We start from the raw sequence: 8800 nt of genomic DNA on the forward strand, positions 1-8800 counted from the left end.
TGATTATCAGATAGTTTTCTCATAATTATAAGTTCACGTGCAATAGACGATTGGGACAAGCGTTAGAAGGCCAGCGAGCCTGAGAATCAAGATTTATTTCAGTATCAATATCATTTGGATGTTGATTAATTGATATTCATGCTCATATTCATTACATAAATTCATGAGCCATTATTTAATACGCCTATGCTTTCCCTACAATGACAAGTCAAAATGTCTGCTGTGCTCAGTCAAGTGAAGTGATGACTGATGACCACTTGTTATCTTTTCTCGTAATTATAGGCTACAAGTATTATAAGTAATCTGTGGTTATGCTGAATTTAAGTGGAACATTTACTGTTTGCTTCTACTGTTTACTTACCGAATGATCGTTTGGTTAATCAAAACATTATCAGTTTATGAGACTGCGAGCATATTCCACGCATGCATATACTGGTACCTGGATATGAAAATTAAACCCATGTTGTTCTACATATTTTTATACATTTTAATAAAAGCAGTCCCAACTTCTCAAATAAAAACAAGCAACTGCAGAAGAACTTTGCCTGAAATAAAATGATCTAAAACTGGATACAACTTTGATGCAAATCAGGAACTACGCACTGCCTCTAATCAAAGCATAAATTGACAAGAACATTAACATACTCAATGCTACGATAGCACCGAGTATGTTAATGTGTTTGACAGCCAGCTCTAATCATAGCTTGTTATCTGTCATTTTATGCAATCAAATTGTACCAAACACCTCCTGTTGGCAAGTGTGCTGAATAAAAAAATCCTCCCGATTACGTCCCTTCTTCGATCATAAGTCTTTCTGGTTCGCCTTTTATATAAACAGTGTGGTCAGCATGTGAAACCGTGCCAATCCTCGGACTAATAACAAGACGATGAAAGATGCGGAGCTCTTGCTCACATTTTGCTGCAGAGGCCAAAGCAGCAGAGTTGTGTCTCTCCTGTAATAGTGTATCTATTGAAGTGGCTTGATTTACTCCAGGCCACTCACTCAGCATCACTCAACATATAGAGATCTTTGATAGTGTGTCAGTGTTCGTATCTGACTGGTGGGGTCACAACACAAGTGGCTGTTTTTAAGATTCACCTTCATTTATGTGGCAGCGTAAGTTTATACAGCTTCATTGCAAATACCTGTTTGTGGTAGTCATCTCCCGCCACCTTGTGGTTTATTTCCTTCATAACGGTGTAGGTCTAAATTTTCCCTGTAGTGTCATGAGCAGCCAGCAGAGGTCAGCACTTTATATATATATATATATATATAAAAGACTTCACGTGTGAGCTCTTTGTGAATGGTCCTCTTTGTAGAGTCTGGCTGAATGTAAACTTTACTCACAATTTGTCCCTCTCTCTTTTCTCTTGATTGTACTGATTGTGATAGAATACACACACACACACACACACACACACACACACACACACACACACACACACACACACACACACACACACACACACACACACACACAAGTTTGCGTACTTTTCCTTCTTAGGACAATGATTTCATTCGTTCTGGACACAAACCCTGACCTTAACCAGGACCTCAGGGATGTTTCATTGGGACTGAGCTTTGTTCTCTGTTAGGACCACTGGTCCCAGTCAGGTTCATTATTTTTACTGTCTCAAAGAGTAAAGACTTGGCGTACACACACACACACACACAGCCTACCCAGGAAAAGACAACAGCACGTGACAAATTAGCAGGTGCACCAAAAGCATGTGCACTCGTGTAATGAAACACTTTCTTCACTTGCTTGACGTCCAGTAACTCTACTGTGTATCATATTGCAGTATATTCTAACAACAAGCATGACATCATAGGGATGTAAATGCTTTTCTTTATTGGGGTCTTCACAGGGGTATTCGATTTGATTTTTGCGCTGTATTCGCAATGATGCAATTCCTCCAAACCATTACTCCTCCCATAAATGGGTATGTGGCCAAGCTGTTCTCTGATTGGGTGTGGCAATAGTGACTGTTGGTTTTAGTGAGTGGGCCTCTCCTCTGTCCTCAGCTCTGGTCTCTCATGCAGGATTTACTATTTTTCCTTCCATGTGTTACTCCTCTTTTCTAAGTTTCAAGATGATTTCCTCTGACTCTTCAATGTTTTCTTATAATCTGATTATTTTCATGCAATTTAAAAATGTCCCTGTCCTCTCATGTATTGGTTTCCCAGAAATAATTTGCCTTGTGGTAAGTTTCAGTATGCTGCGATTTGGCTGTCTGTGTCCATAGTTTGTCAATATTCAGTCATGTCTGCAGGTTTCATTGTCTCTAAGAGTCAGATGAATTTCTTTAAAAGAGAAAATTCAAAATACGAATTTCTTCTAAATTAATAACAATATTTCCCCCTTGTCTCTTTTTCTCCCTTTGTGCTAGCTACAGCCGCAGCCCAAGGCATTATGTTTTCAGATTGTCTGTCCGTCCATCCCGTTCTCATGACCGTGAAAACTCAGGAATGCCTTGAGGGCGTTGCTTTAAATTTGGCACAAACATTCACTTGGACTCAAGAATGTACTGATTTGATTTTGGTGGCCAAAGGTGTATGATCAAGGTCACTGTGGCTTCACAAAGAGGTCAAAGAGTTCAGCCAGCTGCTGTTAAACAACAAAGAGGAGTGTAGTTTTGAGCATGCATGGTACTGTAGGATAACTGACGCTGTGCATCAGATACAATGCAAGTCGGAAAACAAACATAAGATTATGTTATAGTAGAGAGTGAAGAGTCAAAATTATTGTAGAACAATTATGGTCATCCAAGTCCATTTGGCTGTGACAAAGCTTTCAGTGAGGACATAAAAAATGTCCCCTTGTGGGATTAATAAAGTAACTATCTATCTATCTATCTATCTATCTATCTATCTATCTATCTATCTATCTATCTATCTATCTATCTATCTATCTATCTATCTATCTATCTATCTATCTATCTATCTATCTATCTATCTATCTATCTATCTATCTATCTATCTATCTATCTATCTATCTATCTATCTATCTATCTATCTATCTATCTATCTATCTATCTATCTATCTAAACAGGATAAACAGTAATGTGGAAATGTCCCTGCCATGCAATTGAGGTAGACAATTAAGTGTGCCTGTTCTTTCCACTGTGTATTCTTTGTAGTAAATTATATAGTTTTTAAGAGGTATTTGACAAGATGGGAGTAGACTGAAAGACTGTTAAGAAGATGAAGCGTGAAGAAAGGTGGCAGTAAGCCTGAGAAATAAAAAAGTGTCTGCACCACACTGATGATGCCTCAGTAAAGCTTTCACATCTTATTTTACTACAGGAAGTGAGAGTAAAAAAAGAGAAGAGAGCACACCTCAGACATACATTGTGAATATGTACCACGAAAACCAGAAGCCATGACAGTTTCCTCTGAAACTGAGAGTAGAATAGAAATAGTAAAATGTGTTCACTGCATGGCTTTTCTCCTGGTCTTACTCCTGAATGTTTTTGTGTGTGATTAATTTTTAGTGTTTAGTAGGGATTCTTGTCTTTATTGAGGAAGTGGGGTTCAAATGAAAACATCAAAGCAAAGACAGCAGGTACACTTTTCCACAGTATAAAACACCTTCTGTGTGCACATGTGGATGTCATGTGGTCCCCTATTAATTTTGAAACGGAGTTAAAGTACTTATCCGTAATGGCGAAGTAATCTGTTCCTCATGGTCATTATGTACATTAGTTTAAGTTAGGAGTGAGTAGAAACCAGGCAGTTTTGACTTATGAGAGTTGGGTCTGACTTTTAAACCTTAACCTGTTGTTAAATTGTTGGTTCACAGCTTCTGTAAGGTGCCGTACTGTCATTTCAATGATTTAGATCTGGGTTACACCACATGATGTTCTCATTTACCTCCAGTGCTTACTCTGCGTTGTACTTCGTGAAAACACACACACATGTATTATCATGAAAGTAGCCCCTTGCTCAGGAAATTTGATGTCTGGCTTCAACCTCACTTTGATGATTTCATTGTAAGAGTGCATTCCATATCTGCTGTGCCTCAGTCCATCTTCATCTGACCTGGCTTGCCCAGCCTCTTCATCATCCTGCTTTGTTCCTCTTGGTCATTTTGGCCTGTAACTTTAAGAGCAGAATTTTAGCAATCTTAAGTGCAAGATCTTAAGTGCAAGTACGTTTTGAGTGTGTCCAAAGCCCACTTTTGCTGGTTTAACATGCAGATGTTACTTTGCCTTCACTGGGAAAGAATATTTAGCTTATTTTTTGAAAATGTCTGAATTGAATGTTGATGTTATAACTTGTAAATTGTTGATCAGTTATTGTTCCCTCTTTCTCTGTGCAGCCAGCAATTTCATTTTCGACATGACTTGACATCCCTGTCATGTCACAAATTACATCACTGGCTCCACAGAGAGCAGCCTCTGCAGGCCCAGCAATGCTGTAGCCCTGCTCCCTGGAGCTAAACTCATTGTGGTTATCGAGGCCAGTTGCCAGCCCTCAGGCGTTGGACGCAGCTGGTCTGAGTAGATATTCTTTGACCACACCTTTTTTTTACATTTCAAAACCTGAGAGAAAGACCGTGGGCCATTCACAGCCAAACACAGGGAGCCTGAAGGTTTTAAAAATGATTTCAGTTTCCTCAAAAAAGCCTTAAATGGTTTTAAGAAAGTTTCATTATTTGTCACAAAGCGTAATATTATTGTTTTCTAACCTGACACAGTCTTATTCTAAGATCTATGAGATCTTTAGCAAGTACCAGAGATCTGGCCTAGAGTTCATATGTTTACCCTGTATTAATTAGTTAATCTTTATATTTCATCTGCTTAACCAGGTAGTATTTAATGATCAATTAAATGAATAAGAATTATTGTTATATACTGCTGAGAAGCTGACAAAGTTTAATATAAATATTGATAAAATTACACCAATAAAAACCAGTTCATTCTTTGAATGAATTTATTTGGTCCATTTGGTATTTATCTGACTTATCTGGGGGTTTATGAGCTTTGATAGAAGAAACTTTGTTTGTGTGTCGTATATGCTCAACCTTTTTTTCCTACTGTTCCTAACTTACCCTCTTTTCTTTCTCTAGTCTTGTCTGTGGGTCCTGTGATGACACAGACGGTGTTGTGCACAGGATATGTCATACAATGCTTAACTTATTAACAAGATAATCAATGAAAGCACTGAAGCAAAAAAAATGTGGTGACATGATCTGACAAACAGGTTTGTTATTAAATAGGTGAAACATGTAAGATTATTACTAATTGACTAAAATCATCCACAGAATCTGAAGATGTTGGCAGAGTTGATGTTTTGTCAGATGTCTGTGTGTCGCGTTCCAGAGACTTTTACTGAAGTTAGCGTGCTAAGTGGAATTAGTAAGTAATTGTAGCGTCTGGACTGCTCTCAGTCCAACATCCAACCGTCCAACTCTTTGCAAAATAGAAGCAAAACAAGTGTTACAATTGGCATTGATTTCCACCGATGGAGACAGCTCTCGGCCAGTAAAGTAATGAAGTTTGATGCTGAAATTGCAATATTTCCTCAGGACTTGTGAATAAACACATGTGAATGCTAAAGGTGGTTTTGTCGTGCTCGCACTAAATGTGAAATGTCAGTGATGTTCTGACCGTTTGTCATGCCAGGAAAAATCCCATTAGGCCGCAGCATTGCTGGGCTGGGGAACCGTCAAAAAAAAAATCCACGAAGTTCTTACCGAGTCTGACTATCTGTTTATCGGTCCTCTCTGTGTGCCCGTCATTCAGGGTGCACATGAGAGCATGCTGCAGGCGGGCCGAGTCCAGCTGATAAGTTCAGGGCTGAATTCTTAGTCCACCTCTGTTTAGTGTTAAGATGTTTAGTTTGCTGCTTGTTGATGCGGCTCAGACCAGTTAGAGAAGCTGTATGTGAAGAGCTCAGTTAGCTTGTCTACCAAACTGAGGTCATTCTATGCTGCAAACAAACCAGCCACATTGACTTTCTTTGGACAATTCAACATGTGTCTTTAATTCTGCTGAAGACCACACAAACAGTACTTAAATACTATTTTAAATGGTGTTGATTTATGGGTTTGTTGTGGCTGTTTTCTTGCCACTGTGGTCTTGGTAAACGCAGTGATAAGCAAGCTATAACATACATTCTAGTATCAACTGCTAAAGAAATCGAACTACTCACTAACAGCAGAGTAAGAAGAAAACCCAACAATCTCCTGAAACTCTTGAGAGCCAGACTGACTGAATGCTACAGTTAATTAGCTGCTGCCTCTTAACATGCAAACTGGTATAACATTTATGAAAGGTGTGTGACGGCTCACTGGACAACTTTACATATTTTTGAGAAATATTACCATCTCCAGTGAAGTGTGCGACTGTTACAGTTCAATGAATGTCTTTCTACATCAGCATGTGTTCAGTGCACATACTGAGATTGTTTGGTATTTTAATGTTGTCACACCCATATAAGTTTAAAGGCTTAGAAGAGGATGTGTCCAGGTTTAGGCGTCGGTTGTTTTTTTCACCAAGTTTTTTTTTTTTATTGTGAATATCTTCAGTTTCATTTTGAGACACCAGTGGCATTTGTTGGAAAAAATAAAGTTTGTTTTTTTGGGCTTTCCAGGCCAAAAGAACACAGTGTCCTTCATCTCCTGGAGCAAAACATACAATTATGCCTAACGCTATAGCCCAGCCTTATGAAATCTTCCTGCAGGGAACAATTTTAAATGTGTACCGTTTATTTCTCTCTTTAAAACGGAAATAGCTGGATTATGTATTTTCGGTTTCAGCATATACTGTACATACAGTATTGCCTCTAAAATCTCCTCTACTCCAAGGTCACATCTGTAGTTGCCATGGTGATGGATCTGCTGCCCACCACACATCAGAATGAATACGTGATTTCTTCTGGTTGTGCATCTGTTATGGTTAAATCAATAAACATCAATATGGTCAAATCCTCATATGCACATTGTAGGAGTAGCACTCACACATTAGTGAGCACTAAAAGTGTGCACGTGACACATTTCAAATCTAACGAGGTAGATGCTTTACCTGGCATTCACACAGATTTCACTGTGTTAGTACAGTGTCATTGTTTGCGTCGGTATGTGTGTGTAAGATGACAGACATGGTTAACGATGGTTGGCTAGGCAGACTTTATACACTGACGTGTACGTGTTTCTATGTGTTCCAGGGGAGCCGTGCGATGCGATCGTTCTCACGGGATGGGGTGTGTCTGAGCACCTAACTCAGCGGCATCTCCAACACAGAGGGAGGTTTAAACCGTCCGACCCCTTCGTCTGACCTCTGACTGGTCCTCCGCTGGGCCCCACAAGCCCCCCCCCCCCCATCTGCTGGTGTCTGTCTGTGCAAGCCCCCTCGGCAAGATTCTTTCAGGTCTGGTTTATAGAAAAGCAGTGAGAGAGTTATGTCACATGGACACCAACTTCTGAATAGAGTACAGCTACCAGGATAGTCCAAGTCAAATCAAAACGGCCATAGTCTGAGACAGATGTTGAACGGGGGACCTGCATGCCAAAACCTGTAAACACATTATGACTTCAGGTGTGTCCGATTAATGAGGTCCACACCTAAATCCGAAAGTAAACAGCAGGGCACGTTAGCAAGCTGGCATGAAGACGTACTTCTGCGTTTAAGTACAGTTTCAGAGAGCTGCTAACATCTCTGTGTTTTTGCCTCAGGATTGGTTACAGTTCACATGATTCTATGTAGGATTTCTAAAAAGTTTAGTTTAGTGAGTGCAGCCACGTTTGTTAGCAAATGTTTTTAATTTTGTATTCTTTAATGAACCGAAAATTAAAACTTAAATTAAAAGTTCAAGGTCATCCAAGCTTGAAGTGGTAGTTCCCACAGCATCAGCTAATGGTTTCTTCAAAGCCTGTTTGACTAGGTGGCATTTTGTACTCTAATCCAGGCCTGCACATGCGAACGAGGAGGATTATGGTCGTACAAGAAACTGGGGCAGATGAAAAAGATGATGCAACACAGTGATTTCCTGCACAGGCTAGTGATAGCCCCTATCATCTTTTTTCATGTCAGCTTTTCAGACCAGGCAGAAATCTACATTACTCGGGTGACAGCAGGAAACTGGGTCAGTGGGAGCAAGAGAAGGTTATCTAACCAACATGGCAGCCCTGCACTTGATCCAATCTACTGTTGCAGCTAACAGCTCAGGCCAGCAGGCATTATCAGCTACAGTAAGGGGATTAGGCCGCCATGTGGATTCACACACCGAGGGGGAGAAGAGGAAAGGAGGGCCAGGGAGGGGAGAAGGGAGATGTGTGGGGGAGGAACACTAGTTAATTGGAAGGTTAAAGTAATAGAGATTAAGAGATTTTCTTTTAATTTTACATGCTCAATGTACTCTCCATAACAGTGGGAAAAAAGCACACAGCAAATTGAGCCTTCAGTTTATTAGAGCTAGATAGATAGATAGATAGATAGATAGATAGATAGATAGATAGATAGATAGATAGATAGATAGATAGATAGATAGATAGATAGATAGATAGATAGATAGATAGATAGATAGATAGATAGATAGATAGATAGATAGATAGATAGATAGATAGATAGATAGATAGATAGATAGATAGGTAGATACTTTATTAATCCCTCAAACGGATTTTTTTTTTTTTTTTACGTTACAGCAGCATATACAGGGCAAAGCAATAAAAATGACAAATAAAAAATAGAGGTAGTAAAAAATATTAAATTAAACAACAGTGCAATGAATTAAACAAACAAACAAACAGACAAACAAACAACTTTCATATAAAAGTCTTATTGCAGTGGGCAGGAA

The sequence above is a fragment of the Brachyistius frenatus genome, unplaced genomic scaffold, assembly GCF_029030835.1.
Source record: "Brachyistius frenatus isolate BFR_SWC_R1_liver_20210118 unplaced genomic scaffold, ASM2903083v1 Contig_62, whole genome shotgun sequence".
NCBI classification, from domain to species: domain Eukaryota; kingdom Metazoa; phylum Chordata; class Actinopteri; family Embiotocidae; genus Brachyistius; species Brachyistius frenatus.